Consider the following 20,324-nt stretch of genomic DNA (forward strand, 5'->3'; position numbering starts at 1 on the left):
GAACACTGGCATTAGTGGAGAAGTTAGAAGACAGAGAGCCATCTACCATCACGTTCAGTGAGCGATCAGAGAGAAAACTGGATAACCAATTACTAAAAACAGTTGGCAAACCATAAAATGGAAGCTTGTTTAGAAGACCTTTATGCCAAACACGATCAAAAGCCTTTGAGATGTCAAGAGCAACTACTTGTGTTTCACCGAACCTTTCCATTGAATTAGTCCATAAATGGGTAACATATGCCAGAATATCACCAGCGGATCGACATTGACGGAATCCATACTAGCGATCGTTGATCAGACGGAAGGTTTCTAGGTAGTTTAAGAGTTGGCGGTTAATTGATCTCTCCATTACTTTAGAAAAGAGTAGAGGTAATTGCTTTCTTATTCCAAAGATGTTTTTCCAAGCAGAAGGAAAAACACCTTTGGAATAAGAAAGTGAAAAAAGGCAGCAAAGAACAGGAGTAAGTTCAGGAGCACAGGTTTTGAGAACAAGTGGAGAAATACCATCAGGACCTGGAGCTTTCTTAGCATCAAGATTCGTCAAAATCCTTCTCATATCCTTTTGACGGAAGAACACAGGAGGCATTGAATGGAGCGTGTTGGGAATGGTGGGAGGTGTTTTACCAAGATCATTAATACATGAGCTGGAAGAAAAAAGGGATGCTAGCAGGTCAGCTTTATCCTTGGCTGAAGTGACAACAAAACCATCTGGTTTGGACAGAGGTGGGAGCAGAGATGGGCAAAAGTTGGCAAGAGACCAGAATGCTCGGCTACCAATAGGGCAAGAAGCAAGTTTTCTACTCTTGGTCTGTTCAAACTCTAGTTTGGACTGATTAATAACTGCTTTACAATTGTTGCAAGCTTTGGTGTAGGCAGAAAATGAAAGTGAAAAATTAGAAACAAGCCAATTACGATATGCAACATTCTTCTCTTGAACAGCCTTAGCACATTTATTGGAAAACCAAGGTTTAGATAAAGAACGAGATTTTAAAGTGGAGTGTGGAATAAAGGATTCCATTCCTGCAAGAATAATTTCACTGACATGATCTGAGCAAACGTTGACATCAGAATTTTTGAAACAGTAATCAGACCAAGGAAAAGAAGAAAAGAAGTCATGCAGGTCATCCCATTTTGCACTCTTGTAATGCCAAACAATACGAGGTTGGGAATAGCCATGAGATAAAGGTTCCATTGGAGAAGAGACAATTGCCAAGTTGTGATCTGAAGTGCCTAAAGGACTTCTCACTTTGACCGTGTACTTAGAAGGGTTGTTTGTGAGAAAAAGATAAAGCGTATTGGCTGTATGATTAGGATTGTCCGGTATTCTTGTAGGTAAATGAAAAATCTGTGCTAGATCATTAGTGATTGCAAAAGCCTCAGCATCTCGACCTGCTGAGTCGGTGTGAATAGAAAACGGAAGCCAGCTGGAGTTGTGATCATTAAAATCACCAAGGAAAATTACCTCACTGTTAGGAAAGTTGGACTGGAGAAAGTGAAGTTGCAAAGAGAGGAAGTCAAAGAGCTCCAATTGATTAGTGGAGTTGAGAGAACGGTAGAGACAACAGATGAATCTGACACAATGAGGTAGAGAGATTTTAAGCCAGGAAGATCAAAGAGAGATTCCAAATTGCCAAGTCTCTGGCAATTTGGAACGGATATTCCCTGTCAGAGACTTGGCAGGGGATATCAGAACGGATATATACCCAAGTACCACATTTGAGGCGAAAGGAATAATAAAAAAGCGAATAATTTGGACATCTGAGACGAGCAGTAGTTGAATCAACCTATAACTGAGATTCTGTCAGAAAGAGTACATGGGGTTTGGCAGACTGCAAGTGGAAATGGACATCATTGAGATTAGAATTGAGACCATTTATATTTGTGAAATGAATTAGGAAGTGCTTGGGAGGTTTAAATCACATGACAATTCATGGTGTATCCAATAGTAAGAAAAAGTGGGTGGGACATGCTGTATGTAGTAATGAAATTTTTGGATAGGGCGTACACGTGGTAAGAATATACCCAGATCCTTGACATAACGTGGCCTCGACAATGCTCCCCGCATACACACTACTCGGACTCCCTCCAGTCACTAGCTGATCCAGAAGCCTCCTAGAGAGTTACCAATACGTTCGGTCCAGTGTACTGACTAGCGGCCGGCCTGCGAACACCGTTTTAGAGCTGTACCCTCGAAATGTAAGGAATATTGGATCTCACCACGACGTTCATCCTAACCTCAAAAGTCATCAATCATACTGCGTGATGGAAGAGATAGGGAAGGGTTGACCTGAACTTAGCTCTAGAGACTAAACATGGGTTCCACCACTTCCAACCTCCAATAAGCAAAGTGGTGTTATTTCACCGGTTGATGAGAGTCATCTACCACCATACCGATGCAATTTGTACAGCAGTCTTCCAGCTGCAACAGTATTAAAAGCTTTCCTGAAATCCAAGTATATGATATCAAAATTATTTTTTTGAATCCAGTTCCTTTGTGACCACGTTGTAGTATCCAATTCAACTGGTCAGACAAGACTTCCTCTTAACAAACCCATGCTGTGCCCAAACTATTACTGCAGACTTGGCTTATTTAGGTGATGCTGTATCACTTCTTTACGCAGTGACTTCTTTATTTTCCGCAGAACAGAAGTTAAACTAACATTTCTATAATTATCTCCCCAAGGAAATCTCCCCTGAATCCAAGGATACTGGCACCTCCATAGCCAGGTAGGCAAGGGCAGCAGTGCATAGCACACGCTTCTTGATCAGACCAGAGTTCAAGCCCATGACCACCAAATATGGAGGATGCGGAAAGGTCAGAAAATGACCACTGCATATCCCAGGAGCAATATGGCCTTAGTTGCTAATGCTCCTAAAACCAAATCACAACAACAATAACAATCCAAGGTTACTCTCATAATTATGGCTTAGGGTTTGCTACTTCCTTCTGTATAGCTGGATAGATTCCATCTGCTCCCAGGTGCCTTTTTTATGTTTAACTTCAAAAATTTCTCCTCCACTTTGCTCTCAGTTATTACAAAATGATTTAGCTCCCTGTTAGAGTTTGATAAACCTCTGGCAATTCCCTGCTTGAATAATTCTTCATGTATGAATGAAAAGGCAAAATACTCATTCAGTTTTTCAGCTACTTGAGCAGGATCATCAATAGTTGAACCACCAACGACCAATCTGATTCATCCCCTTCCTTCTAGAGTTTATATTAGTAAAGAGGTCTTTGTTGTTTTTCTTTGCATCCTTTGCCAAGGATTCTCATAATCAGCCTTTGCTTGCCTAATCTCCTTTGTGACTTGATTATAGACTAGCTTATATCTGCCATAGGCTTCTATGTCACCTGACACAGAAGTTGTTGTTGTTTAAGTGTTTTAAGACACAAGGGAATCAAAGCGGTTTTTTTTTTTTTTTTTTCAGATTTGTTTGTTAAATTGGATTTGCCGAATAAAATTAAACAGTTCATCTCGATTTGCAGAGTTGTCTAATATCTGTTGAAGGGTAAGTGGATTCTGATTATTCCATAAACTCTGGAAGCAAAGGAATCTGGAATTTCTGAAGCCTGGGCACACCAAAAGGATGTGTTTTACTGTAAGCTGACCTTGGCATTGAAAACAGAGAGGAGGATTTTTATTAGCTAGTAAATGATAATTTGTAAGATGGGTGTGGCCAATTCTTAGTCTGGCAGCATTACTTCTTCTCTTCGACTTTTTCTGATGTTTGAGTCCCAGGTTTGTGAATTTGGTTTTATTTCCTGCAGTTTACTGTACATTTAAATTCTCCATATCTGGACCCATTCATCTTCACATGCTCTAATAATAATTGGTCTAAAATCAGAGTATTGAACTATCATTGTATTGTTCAGCAGTTCAGAAGCTGACTTTGCTGCATTATCTGCTTTTTCATTGCCTTTTATTCCAGAGTGTCCTGGGATCTAGCAGAGAGTTATTTTAGAGTGGTTTTTTTTTGACGGAGGTTGATCGGAGAGTGAATTTCTAGTAGGACAGGATGACTAGAATCACGTTTATCCTGTATGCCTGATATAGCACTGAGCGAGTCAGAATATATTAGGATAGCAAGTGCTGACTGTTGACATATTTCACTTAATGCAAGTTGGATGGCATATAATTCTGCAGAAAGTATGCTGTGCTCAAGTGGAAGAGATTTTGAAACCACATATGAAGGGAATACAGCTGCTGCACCTACATGAGTGTGCGACTTAGAGCCATACATATAAATCACTAGTTTCCCAATGTGTTCCAAAGTATGGTTGGCATGTACCTGTTGGATGTTAAAGGAGGATATGGTGTTTTTTGACCATTGAGCCAAGTATAGATCAATGTCCACATCATGTCTCTCCCATGGAGGTAAATGCATATTTGAACTTTCCTCAATTTTGTTGAGATCAATTTATCATTTCTGTATTATTTCTTGGAGGCATATCCCAGCAGGCCTGGGTTCATTAGGCTTGGATTCATAGAGTCTTTGCCAAAGAGGTTGGTTTAGGTATACCCAACAAGGATGAGATGGAAAGCTTCTTATTTTGTTAGCATATTGGCAGAGTAGGCTTTGTCTTCTAGTATACAGAGAGGGTTTGTGTGCTTCCACATACAAGCTCTGAACTGGTGAGATTATGTAGGTACCTAGTGCGGATTGAAGAACACTGTGTTGGAAGGTGTTCAGGGATCGTAAGATGTTGTTTTTTGCTGAATCATATACTATAGCTCCATAATCTAATCATGACCGGATTAGAGCACGATATAAATTCAGCAATGAATGCCTGTCAGCACCCCAAGATGTTGAAGATACTGCATGAAGGATGTTTAACTTCTGGAGGCAAGTAGTTCGTAGATAGGTTACATGTTTATGAAAATTTAATTTGGTATCAAAAACCAAACCCAATAGTCTTATGGAGTCTGTCATTCTCTGCCTTTCAATTTTAATACAGGTTCTGGATGAAGCGATCGCAATTTACAGAAGTGTATTGCTGCTGTTTTCCCCTCAGTTAATTGATAGCCGTTGCATTTTGTCCAAGTTTCAATTTTATTTATTGCTAATTGTAGTTGTCTTTCAATGATAGCCATGTTCAATGAATGACAGGAGATAGCAAGATCGTCTGCACACATAAGTTTCCACCATAGCTGGGACGTCTCGAGTAGACTGGGGTTCGAGCCCATGCCCACCAAATATGGAGGATGCGGAAAGGTCAGTGAATGACCACTGCATATCCCCAGAGCAATATGGCCTTAGTTGCTAATGCTCCTAAAATCCAAATAACAAAACAAAAAAAAAAAACGTCTCGAGTAATGCCAATGGTACGTAATGCAAAAAGTGTGGCACTTAAGATCGATCCTTGAGGCTCCTTCTTCTTGCATGTGAATTGTGGACAGCTCATTCTGGAATCGTACTTGAAAGGTCCTAAGATGGAGAAAATTCTGTATGAATTGAGGTAGGTTACCTCTCAGTCCAAGATTGTTTAAGTCTTGCAGGATTTCATATCTCCAGGTTGTACTGAATGCTTTCTTAATATAGAAAGTTATCATTACCACGTGGCTGTTTTTTAACAAAAGCATTTCGAGTGCGAGCTTCAATTTTGATGTGGACATCAGTTGTAGATCTGTTACGAAGGAAACCAAATTGGTGTCGCGTTATAGCATCTTGATCTTCAATAGTCCAGGTAAGTCTCCTGTGAACCATCTTTTCTAGTATTTTTCCTAAACAGCTGGTCAAAGATATAGGGCAATAATTGTTCGGAGAAGAAGCATCTTTCCAGGTTTTGCTATGGCTACCACTATTGAATGATGCCACGTACCAAACATTCTCTTCAAATATTCTGTTGTAAAATTTTAATAGGGCAAATTTTGAGTTGGAGTTGAGATGGCAAAGCATTATATAGGAAGTGCCATCTGGTCCAGTAGAACTATTTTGAGAATTCTGAAGAGCTTCATTAAATTCAGTAATAGTGAATGGAAGGTTAAAGATTGGTTCGTATTGAAGTTAATTTTATATTTTCCATAGATGTTTTTGTGCGTCTAAATGAGTTTTAGTAACACTCGAGGATGAAGTAGCAGCGAATGTTTCAGCTAATGCCTCCGCAATATCAGTCAGAGATGAAATATCCCTTCCTTTCCAAGAGAGGATTAGGGAAAAACTTTGTTGATACTTTCCAATGAAGATTCGGATCTTTCTCCAGATTATTCTGGGGTCATTGTTTCTGCAGATGGTAGAAGTGAATTGAATCCATGCATCATGTTTTGCTATCCAACGAATTCGGCGTGCTTCAGCTTTAAGTCGTTTATAGTTTATAAAATTCTCCATTGTAGCATTTCGGCGAAAGATATTCCAAGCCTTGTTTTGTTTTCTTTTGGCAAGGAAGCAATCCCTTGTCCACCATCCATTATATCTTCGTTTGGTAATATTTGATTTCAGTATTGCGCTGGCAACAACTCCAAGTAGTTCTACTATATGCCTAGTGGCATTATTAACAGAGGCAGTAAGGATCCAATGAATATCAAAATGGATTGTATTAGAAAATTTTTCCCAGCTTGCTCAATGAGAATTCCATGAAATTTGTTGGTTGGTGGCATAGTTTGTATCTGTATTTTGCAAATTATAGGAAAGTGATCACTGTTGTGAAGGTCAGTTAATACCATCCAATCAAGGCTAGGATAAATAGACAAGGAACATATGGACAGGTCCAGAGCTGAGCTTGATCCTGTAGGCAAGTGGATATAAGTATGTACACCAATATTCAGTAATGTTGAGTGATGGTTTTCATGTACGGTTTCGATCATCCTCCTACAATCTATGTTCAGGGAACCGCACAAAGGAAGATGTGCATTTAGATCACCTAGAAAGCATACAGGGTGGGGCAGTTGATTTAGTAAATTGTCAAGTTCTGCAGTGGAACATAAAAAGTTTGGTGGAATATAAATGGAGACAAGAGTGAAAGAAATGCCAACAATAATACGAACAGCTACTGGTTCTAGATTAGTGCATAGCTGGATAGGTTTGGATGGTACGTTACTACGGGCGACTCCGTAGCCAGGTGGGCAGGAGCAGCAGTGCATAACACACGCTTCTTGATTAGACCGGGGTTTGAGCCCGTCACCACCAAATACGGAAAATGCGGAAAGGTCAGGGAATGACCACCGCATATCCTGGAGCAATATGGCCTTTGTTGCTAATGCTCCTAAAAACCAAACAACAACAATGTTACTACGAACTAAAATTGCTACTCCTCCTCTTGCCAGAGATTCGGAACATCTGTCACGTCTGTATAGTGTATACCGTGAGAAGTGTGGAGTATAATTTGATGATAAATATGTTTCCTGTAGACAAATGCTTGCAGGATCGTGCTGATGCATTAAATATTTTAATTCATCGAGACTGCTTCTTAGACCTCTACAATTCCATTGAATTATTTTCTGCATTACTTGGGTTTAGGTTAGGAAGATTCGTCTGATCATTTTGTTTTCTCTCAATCCTGTTTATATTTTTCTCGTTTGGACGAGTGATATCCATCTTGTCATCAGCATGTAACAGGAGAACTGCATCTTCATTATCTGACTTCTCATCAATTTCCATAGTTCGATCAGTTGGTTTATTCTGTGTAAGGTGTGCCTCTTTCTCCTTTGTTAACATTCCTGACTTGGCGGCATCTTGGGTCACCCTGGCAGTTGAGACATTTTGGTGTTGCTGTTTGTACATTAAGTTTGGGAGTGGTCTGGTAAGCCACACATGGGACAAATAGCCTTACCTTACCTTATTTGAGAATGACCATATTTCTGACACTTAAAGCATCTAAGTGGATTTGTAATATATATGGTCGGATTTTACAGGAAAGGTAGCCAGCTTTTTAACTGATGCTGGGAGATTCGGAGTATTGAAGGTAAGGATAAATTTTCTCATGGGAGTAAGGACACCATCCTGTTTGGTCATTATTCTTTTGGGCACTGATGACACATTATGCCTTAAGTTCTTCAGCAATTTCTTCCTCGGAAACATTAAGGAGTTCCCATTCTGAAATGACCCCTTTTGAGGTGTTTAATGTTCTATGTGGGGTTACAGAAATGGGAAGGCCTCCAAAGATCATTTGCTTCAGGAGCTGCATAGAATGAGTAGAATTAGATGTTTCTATGAGATCGCCTGAGCGAAGTCATTTGGCTATTTTTGAAGTGTCTGCTTCAGCCTCTATGCTTTTCTGCACCAAAAATGGAGATAAGCTGCAAATAGGTTTCCTAAACAAGAAATGTAAAATTAGGAAAGCAGGCAGATCAGGTGAAGAATCATCTTTTTTGATTCTTTTTGCTTGAAATGACTCAAGTTGACGTGAGCATGTAGGCTCTACAGTCGGTGATATTAAGGGATCCATGTTTGCTCCTTTTCGCCCTGAGTATTGAATTTATACTCAGGTTACCAGCCCTGCCAAGTGGAGGCAGGAGCGGTGCCACCAGTGACCAAGCGATAAGAGGTTAGTGGTTACTGTGTTAGAGAAGTTTGTTATATAAACACAAAAGAAAGGTGTATTTCCTTTCTTGGTATAAAGCTTGCCTCTTTATTTAGAAGGAGCCAAAAATAAATAACTTTGAAAGAAAAGACTAGAAATCTCTTAAACTACTCATTTATAGAAAGGATGCTTTTAAATCGCTTTGGAAAATTGCTAGATCACTTCGCTTGAAACTTGGGGGCTGACACAGAAGTCTATGGCAGATATGAATCCCACACATTCTTCTTCTCTGCCAGGAGCCTCATTAATTCATCTGACATCCATTTAGGTCTAAATCTTAAACAGTGTTTCTTAGTTTGTATGAAAAGAATTCACCGTTGTAGCATCATCAGTTCATCCCACTGTATAGAATTTAAAAACTGTCTGAGACCACTGTAGTCACCTTTCCAAAAGCAAATCTCTCTCTCACACATTCCAATCTCATTTTACCTTTCCCAGTTCAGTTCTTATGTCACCTGAATGCACTTCCTTAGATTTTATGTGTGTCTTAACTAACAGCATAACCTCTTCTCCCTTCCTACCCCTGTGTATCCTTTCTGTACACATTATACTCCCCAAATTCCAATTCTGCACTGCTTATATCTGTGACACCATTTCTCTAATATCCCAACAAAATCTGATTTTGATGACTTGATCAGCACTTCAAATTCATCAATTTTTTTTATTATACTTCTAGCATTGGTGTATATGCACCTGTTCTTACTCTTAGATACCCTAACACAGCCCATGTATTTACTTGTTCCATGATGACTCCCAGCAGCTCTTGAAATTCCCAGCAACCTGCTTCTCATTACAATAGAAGCAGTGCAAGAATCATTTTTGTTTCTGCCTGCAACTGCTGTTAATCTATTAATCTCTGTAATCCCCAAAGCTGGCAGTTTTCCGATCCACCTAACACTGCCTCAATAGCCTTAGCAAATATTCTTGCACCCTTTCTATTTAATCCCTATAGAAGCAGTCTCTCCTGTTAGCAACCACAGACTACGCTGAATAAAATTCTACCCCATGATCCTTGCACAATCTCTCCAGGGCCAAATTGATTGACAAGCTCTCATCATATACTCCAACCTGTCCAGGAAGAATTGCAGACACTCAAATTTAACCCTAACTCACAAATTTTTTTTTCTACATTGATCTGTACTTCTTAAGTAAATTTGCACATCTCTTAGTCTTAAGGTCGTTAGTGCTAATGTGTACAATAATATCACCTTTTGTGCCCTTAAAAGATGATATTTGTTCTACAATGTCATCAACTTTTGCCCTTGGGAGACATACCCTGTTCCTGTTCCACCTATCCTCTTGGCATAATATATTCCCCTTCTCCCTAACAACAGAGTCACCGACAATAACTAGCTCCTGTGGAACCAGCACTTTCTGCACTGATGCACAAGAATGAGCTCTGGCATTGAGTTTGGGTAGCTGAGAGCTTGATGGGTCCCCTCATATTAATTTTTTCGAGGGCATCTACTCCACACCTCAAACTCTCATAGACACCCATCCGAACAACACAGGTACTGTGGAGTAACAGTGTATATTTTAATGGAAAATGTATGCTCAGAAACGATCAAACTGAAAAAGTTTAGCAGCGATGATAATGATTTTCCTTTGTCAACTGTCGCACAGCACAGTACTTATATAATACGGTTTCGCTCTAACACGGTTTAAGAATTGCGGGAAATCTCGCATAACACAGTATTTTTGAGCTTTTGTGCTGAGGAAACTCTGCTAGTATGTTAGATGTAATTTTGAACATTTCCATTCGTTTTTGTGAATCACTGCTGTTGACTCGCTAGTCGTTATCGCCTTGATATTTTTCCAAAGCACATTTCTGGAAGTCACTACCATAAAACAATAAAAACAATTTGCAGTTTCTGGTTTATTGGTCTTTTCTGTTAGAGTAATCAATTATAACTGGGTAGTAAACTCAATCTTCTTGCATTTGCTATAGTACTGATAGCTTGAATTCTGTGGGTTTTCACGTTATTTTGGTGAAATGTGTTTCCCCTTCCATCAAATATTCAATCGTATAAAAAAACATAAATAAATTTTCAGAAACTCATTACTCTGTATCTCACTTGTGCGTATCATGTTATTTGTTATTAATTGCTTAACATTTTTACTGTTTTATATTTTGCAACCAAAAAAAAAAAAAAAAAGTCAGCGAACAGAAATCTCAATTAGTCAGTATATACATATTACAATTAAGCTATGTATGTAAGCGTAAATTTATTTTTATTTTGCTAACTGGAAAATATTCTTCCAATTTTCACGTATCATTTAACTTTGTTAACTGGTAAGATAATAAATAAAGTTAAATTTGTGCTTTATATCTAAGTGGGGGTCCAGTGTATTTTGTTGGGAGATCCCTGGGTTAAGGATCTCCCAACAAAAGTTCTGTGCTATTGAACTTTTGCTTGTTTGAGACCATAAAAAATGCGTGACTTCAAAGTGCGCAAATTGTGACTTTTAAAGAGAGCAGAAGGTACATGAAATCTAGATGCTGCAGAAGAGATTGTGCTTAGTGGCACTGAAGAGGAAGAAAATTAAATGAATCTACATTATCTGACATATAAGTATCACAGTTTGTAAGGCAAGACATTTGTTCAGTTATTACTATTTAAATTACTACTATTATAAAAATAAAGTTAAAATATTAAGTTATTTTAAAAAATGGTATTTTTGTCAGCTTTTGGAACGTAAACCCCCTTTTCGTACTGGTTCTTAGTCCCATATAACATGGTTTTGCATTACACGAGATTTTGTAGGAACTAAACTACCGTGTTTTATGAAGGTTACCAGTACACTACAAAAAGCATTGACTAGGTACTACAATCTGAGGTTGCTATTTGTTTATTTTATTAAATCACAAAATATCTGTCAAATACGTTCTGTATATCAAATTTCATTAACAATCCAGGAAGAAACAAGTACAGTCGATGCCGGTTATTTGGGACACATTGGGACTAGTGCATTTTGGCCTGATTAAGTGGCTGCCCCAGTTATGCAAAGTTTCACATAAATAGTTAAAAATACAACTTTACGAGTGATTGTCTGTACGATCAAATCACGTTACGATGGACTCACCATAGTAAAGTACCATGTAGTAAGCACCGGTTCATTGTGATCACATTTGTGAATTAAAGTTTAATTCTATTAAACAGCGATTCCAGTTAGCATAAAAAAAAATAAGAGGAATATTATCCATAGGATATAAAAGTAAAGATACACTTATTAAGTACAAATTTAGACTTTATTATGTTACCAATTAAAAAATTAAATTATACGTGAAAATCAGAAGATTATTTTCCACAGGTTAGCAAAATAAAAATAAATTTCGGCTTACATGCAGAGCTTAATTAATATGTACTGTAATATGTACATACTAACTAGTTGACATTTCTGTTCACTGACATTTGTGGATGGGGGTTAAAATTTAAAACAGTAAAAAAGATAAGCAACCAATAACAAAGAACATGGCACACACAAAAATCGCAAGTAACATGATACTCTCAAGTGAAAACGGAGTAACAAGTTACGAAGCGTAAAAAATAGGAATGAAGAGCTGATTCTAAAATTTAATTTTTTTATATGATTCGAGCACTAATAGAAAAGCCCAATAAACAGGGGACTGCTAAGTGTTTTTATTGTTTTATGGTTTTGATCTCCAGAAATCCGACCAAACCACGTAGTTTGGTAGGAGACAATCGTAGCGTAATCTCAAGTGCTGCAGTCTCCTGCCCGGATTAAATGGCATGTTGTCCCCATTAAGCAAAGTAAACCCTGGCTATTTTCTCGATTGAGTTCTGTTCTTTAACATCTGTCCCAAATAAACGGCTGCCCCGATTAACCGGTGGTCCAAATAACTGGAATTCACTGTATTACAAAAAGTTCAATGAATATTTCAATGTGAGGTATGCAGTGAAGTGAAACCAATTATTTTATATACTTATTGTTGTTGTTGTTGTTGTTGTTATTTGGTTTTTAGGAGCATTAGCAACTAAGGCCATATTGCTTCGGGAATATGCAGTGGTCATTCCCTGACCTTTCCGCATCCTCCGTATTTGGTGGTGACGGGCTCGAACCCTGGTCTAATCAAGAAGCGTGTGCTACGCGCTGCTGCTGCTCCTTCCCACCCGGCTACGGGGGCGCCTAATATACTTATTAGTAAATTAATTAGTGTGTGACTATGAATATGGTAATGATTGTATTCTTTGTTAAAAATGTTTAGATATGGCTAAACATGCTCTGGCACAAACACTAGCTTGTTGGTTAGCATTAGCATTAGTAGAGGCATATGATGCAAGAAAGCAAGCTTATTCAGCATCAGCCAAAGAAAAAAAAAAAAAAAAAACCCACTCCCATTTCACCCCTCTGTTCGTTCGAAATACCTGTCCACAGTTGAGCTTTAAATTTGTTTAGGCTATCAACTTCTACAACAAGTGATTGAAGTCGGTTCCACCAACCAACCACCCGCTGGCCAAAGGCAAATTTCCGCACATCTATCCGACATCCGTCCTTCCTCAATTTGAATTTATGCCCTCTCAGGTGATTATTCTGAGCAAGATGAAGAATCCCATTGGCATTGAGCATGCTCAAACCATTCAAAGCCTTATACACCTCTATCAGATCACCTCGCCGGTGCCTAGTCTCCAGACTCTGTAATTTGCAAAACTTAAGCCTTTCTTCGTAAGAGCAACCCTTTGTTCCATTCACTAATCTTGTTGCCCTTCTCTGTACCCGTTCCAGCAGTTCAACATCCTTCTTGAAATGAGGCCTCCAGACCTGTATACAGTACTCAAGATGTGGCCTAACCATTGCCTTATACAAGGGAATAATCACCTCCTTATCCCTGCTAGAAAAATTCCTGTATATCATTGACAAGACACCATGAGCTACTCTTGCAGCTTGTCTGCACTGCTCAGAGAACTTCATATCTGCCTGCACAATTACCCCCAGGTCCTTTTCATTCTCCACCACTGTCAGTGTAGTACCGCAGAGTTGATACGTTGCTCTGGGGTTACTGTTTCCCATATGTAGTACTTTACATTTGTCAATGTTAAACTTCATTTGCCACCTCTCAGCCCATCTGTTCAACCTTTCCAGATCCTGTTGCAGCAGCATAGCGTCAGTAGTGTCCTTAACGACTATGCCAACCTTTGTATCATCTGCAAACTTGGACATTAAACTTGATATACCATCATCAATATCATTCATAAACACCGAAAACAACAACGGACCCAACACTGAACCTTGAGGAACTCCACTAATAACATTAGTCCACGTTGAGCAGTGTCCATTGATTACCACTCTCTGTCTTCTGCCACTCAACCAACCCCTTATCCATAGCAGCAATTTGCCTCCAATGCCACACTGCTCCAATTTGTGCAGCAGTCTTCCATGTGCAACAGTATCAAAAGCCTTTCTAAGATCCAAATATATAATATCAAAGTTATTCCCTGCATCCAGTTCTTTTGTGACTACATCATAGTATCCAATCAAATTGGTCAGGCAAGACCTGCCCTTAACAAAACCATGCTGCGTCTGAGCTATAACTGAAGTCTTGTCTAGATGATCCTGCAGTGCTTCTTTAACCAGTGCCTCCATTAATTTACCTGGAACAGAAGTTAAACTAACAGGTCTATAATTACTTGTGTCAGCCTTTGATCCTCCTTTGTGAATTGGGGTTACATTTGCACATCTCCAGTCTATGGGTACCTCCCCTGAGTCCAAAGAAGCTCTCATAATTATGGCTAGGGGTTTGCATACTTCCTTTGCTGCCTCCTTTAATATAACTGGATAGATCCCATCCACCCCAGGTGCCTTTTTTATGTTTATCCTCAACAATCTCTCCTCCACTTTCCTCTCAGTTATTACAAAATCATCCAGCTCACTGCCAATGTTTACTTTACCTACATCATTCTCCTTCCTGAATAACTCCTCATGCGTAAATGTAGATGCAAAATACTCGTTTAGATTGTTAGCCACCTGAGCAGGATCCTCAACTGTTGAACCATCAATATCCAGTGGACCAATCTGATTCATCCCTTTCCTTCTCGAGTTCAAATATGTAAAGAACTCTTTTCTGTTTTTCTTTGCATCCTTTGCCAAGGATTTTTCGTAGTCTGCCTTTGCCTGCCTAATCTCCTTTGTGACTTGGTTACAGACCAACTTATATCTATCATAGGCTTCCATGTCACCCATTAATTTGTATGTATCCCATACATTTTTCTTCTCTGCCACATGTCTCATTAATTCATCTGACAACCATTTAGGCCTAAACCTTGAACAATAATGCTAGAGTATAAACAGAACCTTATTTTTTGAACATTATAATTTACCAAAACCAGGTGATATATAAAAAATTTAAGCTTTCAGTGACCTCATAAATTAGGTCGTGCATGTTAAGATATATAATGACATAAAGGTATAAAAGATATATCAATAAAGAGATAACAATAAAAGGTAAATTTTAAATACAAGTAAAAAAGTTCACTGATTTTAAATAGCTAAAACAGCAGACACATGGTTATTGTCGGATAAAATGTGACCAAGCATATAAGGCTCAGCCAGATGACTAAAAATGGTAAAATATGAATCACATTCGTGGACAATCGGTTATAATGTGGCAAATAGTTAAAATGATGCCACAGTTCTCACACATAGGAGAGTCATCTGCAGTGAGCACAAATGCATGTGTAAGATGACTGTGCCCTATTCAGAGGAAAGCTAGAACAAACTTCCTCTCTGTGCTTCCTGGGCAGACTAGACTGCCAGTGTTGGATTACAGGCTTTATCTGACAGACCTTGTTTGTGATTTCTCATGCCAAGATTGTTGCCTTTGGGAGAGTAATTTAGCATGTATTAGCTGCCTGTAGTATAGTCATCATCATCAGCCATTTTCAATCCACTGCAGGATGAAGGCCTCTCCAACAACCTTCCAGTTCCTTCTGTTTTGTGCACTAGCCATCCATTTACTACCCACAAACTCATGAATTTCATCTGTCCATCTCCATTGTTGTCTTCCAGGTTTTCTCTTCAATCCTCTTGGGTACCATTTTGTTATTTTCTCAGTCCATCTGTCATCATATCTTTGAGCTATGTGTCCTGCCCAAGACCATTTTAGTTTTTTAGTTTTGATAAGAATGTCCTTTACTTGAGTTTGCTGACTAATCCATGTGTTTCTCTTCTTATCTAACAGTCTGATTCTCAATATAATTCATTCCATTCTTTGCAGTGTAGTTCTCAGCTTTTCAGTTTTCATTCTTTTGGTGAGTGCCCAAATTTCACTTACATAAGTCATGGTGGGGACTATACATTGGTTCATTATTTTACGTTTCAGACAAATTGGGATATTGCTCCTCAGTATGTGACTATATTTCCTGAATGCTATCCATCCAAAAGTTATTCTTCTCTTGACTTCCATCCATTTATCATTATTACAGCTAATGACTTGTCCCAGATAAGTATATGACTCCATATTTTCAATTATTGCTGATTCAATGATTATATCCCTTTCTGTGGCATACTTGTTCATCATTACTTTTGTTTTAGCCATATTCATCTTTAATCCAAAATCCTTACTAACTCTGCATAACTGATTAAGATTTTCCTCTAATTCTTTGGGATCGTGGCTTATAACCACAATGTCATCTGTAAATCGTAAATGGTTTAGGTACTCTCCGTTCACATTGACTCCTTTCTGCGACCAGTCTAATCTTCTGAAAGCTTCCTCAAGGGCAGCAGTAAACAACTTTGGAGATATTGTGTTTCCTTGTCGAACTCCTTTCTCAATTTTAAATTTACTACTGTCTTTGTCTAGTCTAATAAAGGAGGTAGCAGTCAAAATCATAATATATGGGGTATCTATGCCTTGTCTTTCCAGTGCCCGAAACATTGTATTATGCTGTATGGAGTCAAATGCCTTTACATAATCCACAAATGCCAGGCATAATGGTGTTTTATATTCATTTGCTTTCTCCATTAGCTGTGACATTAAGTGAAGGTGTTCCATAGTTGAGAATCCTGTCCTAAAGCCAGCTTGCTCTTTCGGTTGATTCTCATCAAATATTCTTTCTAATCTGTTAGTAATGACCCTTGTGAACAATTTGTAAATGTGGTATAACAAGCTAATTGGTCTATAATTTCCAATTTCTGATTTATCTCCTTTCTTATGCAGCAAAACCATGATTGCATTATTCCACTCCTTAGGCGCCACACCTTTTCTAATGCATTTTGAGAAGAGTCTTGCCAATTTTTGTATCATGTTTCTTCCTTCCAATTTTAACAACTCTACAGTAACATCATCTTCCCCCGAGGCTTTCTGATTCTTCATTTTCTTCAACGCATGTCCTACCTCATCAGGAGGGATATCAGGTATGTTGTATGTGTTACTAATTTGTGATCCATCTTCCCCACTGCTGGTATCATAATCTGCAGAAGCTCAAATTTGTTCTTAAGTTCCAGTACATACTGCTTTTTCTCCTCTTCTGTTATCTCTTTGTATTATTTACTCGAGTCAGTTTTTTCCTTTCGTTTCTTACATCTATATCAAGTGTGCATCTTACCATTCTGTGATCACTTCCAACATTTACCTAGTTCAGGACAGTAACATCATTCACAATATATCTTCTGTTAGCGATAATGAAATCGATTTCATTAGTTTTTAATCCATTTGGGCTCTTCCATGCCCACTTTCTGTTCATCCTTTTCTTGAAAAAAGTGTTCATTACTGACATTCCTCTAGATTCTGGAAATTCCACAAGTCTTTCACCTCTTTCATTTCTTTCACCAATTCCAAAATTTCCTATAATTCCCCTTTCTGCACTGTTTTGTCTCTTTCCAACATTAGCAATGAAGTCCCCCATAATGACAGTGTAGTGCGTTTTCTGTTCATCTAGAAGACTCTCAATTTCGGTATACATTTCTTCAACCTCTTCATCATCATGGCTAGATGTTGGTGCATAAATCATTATAACCTTTAGCTTATACCTCTTAGAAATCCTGAGTAGTAGTCTTGACACCCTTGGTGATGTACTTTTGAATTTCAAAATGTTGTTTTTTTATATCTTTATGGACCAGAAAGCCAACTCCACCTTCACTGCTTTCACTGTTTCCATTGGCGTACAGCAGATTTCCACTTGATAAACTTATAAGTGATTCATTTCTTCTTCTTGTTTTAGCCAAACCGATGATATTCCAATTCACATTTTCTAATTCCTTTTCCAGCTCTAGTATCCTGTCTTCACCGATGAGCGATCTTAAACAGGCCAAGTTCAGTTTCCGTGCATGGCAGCCTGATCATACCCAGAGATTCTTAACACACTCTGATCCTCTCGCTGCCGTAAGAGGGGGAGTAAAAGCTGCTGGGGACTGAGGGCCATTTGTTTCATCTTACTGTCATGTGTTGGAGGGTTTGGTCTTTTCCTCTTCACACCAACCAGGCGTGAAGAGGCGCGAGAAGAGAACCACTCTACATGTTCGTTGCCACCTAAGTGATGTAACAGGGCTTACCACTGAGAAGGTGTGCATGAGTGGATTTTAGGGAGGCAGGCCAACCGAACTTCTCCTAAATCTTCTGAAATTTAAGGATATTGTATCCATCAGTGTTTTAGACTGAGTGTCTGATAACACACATTATCTAACAGAATGCCTGTTCCCCTCTAAGCCCCACTCTATAAGGGAGTAACAGGCCATAAGTGTTGTGGTGGTCTGGCAATCTGGCCATGGCATCTGCCAGTTCATTTCCCCTGATTGATCCCAATGTGGTTTGGAATCCAGCCGAAATGAATATCAAATGAACACTCAGACAGAGAATGTAGCATCTGCTGGATCTGGGTCAAGAATGGTTGAGGATTATACCTCATCCCTGATAAGGCCTGCAGTGTACTTAGAGAGTCAGTGTACACCATACACCTTTGATACTTGTGGGTTTTAATGGGGTCCAAGGCTAACTCTATAGCATACAACTCAGCTGTATATATGCTGCATTCATAGGGAATCTTCCCAACCTGGATAGATAGCAGCAGATCTTACAGACAACTCCAACTTCGAGCCATCAGTGAAGACAGGCAATAAGTCAGAATATTCGGTTCAATGGGCAGCATAGAGTTGTTGGTAGACAGAAGATGGAGTTATGGCCTTACCCCAATTTTTAATGCAAAAATTGCATGATGTTAAGTGAGCATGCCAGGGTGGAAGTGGTAGCCTTGGTGACTAGGCAACATTGTCTTCTCCGACGTCCAGCTCTCTGAGCAGCTCTTGAATGCGGATACCAAAGGGACGGTCGGCAGTCTGATGAGTGTTATATAGATTTTCCCATTGTGGCTCGTAAATGAATGTCCACGTAGGGTTGTCTGGCAGGAATTTTAATTTAAAGACAATTGCTTTCGTCAGAATGACAGTGGTGCTTCAGTTGCTTCAACATATAAACTCTGGACAGGACGTTCTAAATGCTCCAGTAGCAATACACATGGCTTAGTGGTGAACTCGGTCTAACCACCTAAGTATGCTGTTCCTAGCCGATGCATACACTTGGGACACATAGTCTAATTCAGATCAGACAAGCACACGATAAAGGTGGAGTAAAGTGGAGTATATAGGAGGTTGTGCACTTTGTCCACAGTTGACAGAGGTATGGTAAAAATGTCAACTTCTTATTGAAAATGAGCCCCAAGAATTTTGTATTGGGTGCTACTGGAATGATGTTTAGTCCAAGTTTAAGTTCCGGTTCAGGGTGAAGGTTCCGTTTGCGACAAAAGTGTACACAGACGGTCTGCTGTGACAAGAACCTAAAACCATTAGACACTGCCCAAGAGTTGATGTTGTCAATGGCATGCTGTAATTGTGTTTCAATGACCCTCATATTGCATGATTGCAAAAGATGCTAAAGTCGTCTACAAAGAATGCACTGTTTACGGTTGGAGGAAGTTGTTCAGTAATAGCGTTAACTTTGATAGCAAAAAGCGTAACACTTAGAACTGATCCTTGTGGAACTCCCTCTTCTTGGCAAAATGGCTGGGAGAGGGCAGATCTCACACGAACTTGGAGAGATCAGTCTGCAAGGAAGTTTTTTATAAAGAGGGCAATTATCTTTGTCTTTTAAAATTCCATATCCAAGTAGTGTCATACGCTTTTTCCATATCAAAGAAAACCCACATCTGGTACTCACGTTTCAGGAAAGCATCACGAATAGATGTTTCCAGGTGGATTAAATGGTCAAGTGTTGACCTGTTAACTTATTGGAATGCAGTTGACCCTAGCAATAAAAACCCCCACTGACTGATCCCATATGGGCAAGTCCAGGACCTCCTGTCTTGTCGAAGCATGAGCCAAAGTGGCATATAATTAAGGCTAGGGCCGCTCAACCACCAGGATCCCCCTTTCCAAGTTTTCACGGATCACGGCTGCACAGGTTGGATTCCAATGACGTAATCCTGGAACCAAGGGATGGGAGTTGGTTCCCAGTGATACTAATCTGGAAGACCAGCAGCATCACTAGGAGGTCCCCCTCACCACATAGAGGTGCCCAAATCATGGAGTTTTTTTTTTTTTTTTTCCATAGGCTGCTGCAACCAAGTGATCAAATGCAATTTTACGTACAGGCATTTCATTTCACCATGGTTCAAGCCATGTGACTACTAAATGATGTTTTCATATTCTCTCTATCTGATAAACTCCTTTGACCTTATATAGCCATTCCTGAACATTGACAGAAATTTTATTTATTTATTAACTGGTAACAAGATAATTAGATTTTTACTTTTGATATCTATAACCACAGCAAAAGAAAAAATTCAATTAAGAAATA

General features: G+C 39.0%; 1 protein-coding gene across 1 annotated transcript in view; it reads right to left on the reverse strand.

Annotated features, from left to right (window-relative positions):
* LOC150083166 (FERRY endosomal RAB5 effector complex subunit 3-like) overlaps window positions 1-20,324 on the reverse strand; it is a 1,535,539-nt gene that overhangs the window by 511,724 nt on the left and 1,003,491 nt on the right. The gene's annotated exons all lie outside the window — the stretch shown is intronic.

Source organism: Mastigoproctus giganteus, chromosome 7 (assembly GCF_048544385.1).
Source record: "Mastigoproctus giganteus isolate SK-2022 chromosome 7, ASM4854438v1, whole genome shotgun sequence".
Classification (NCBI taxonomy): Eukaryota; Metazoa; Arthropoda; class Arachnida; order Uropygi; family Thelyphonidae; genus Mastigoproctus; species Mastigoproctus giganteus.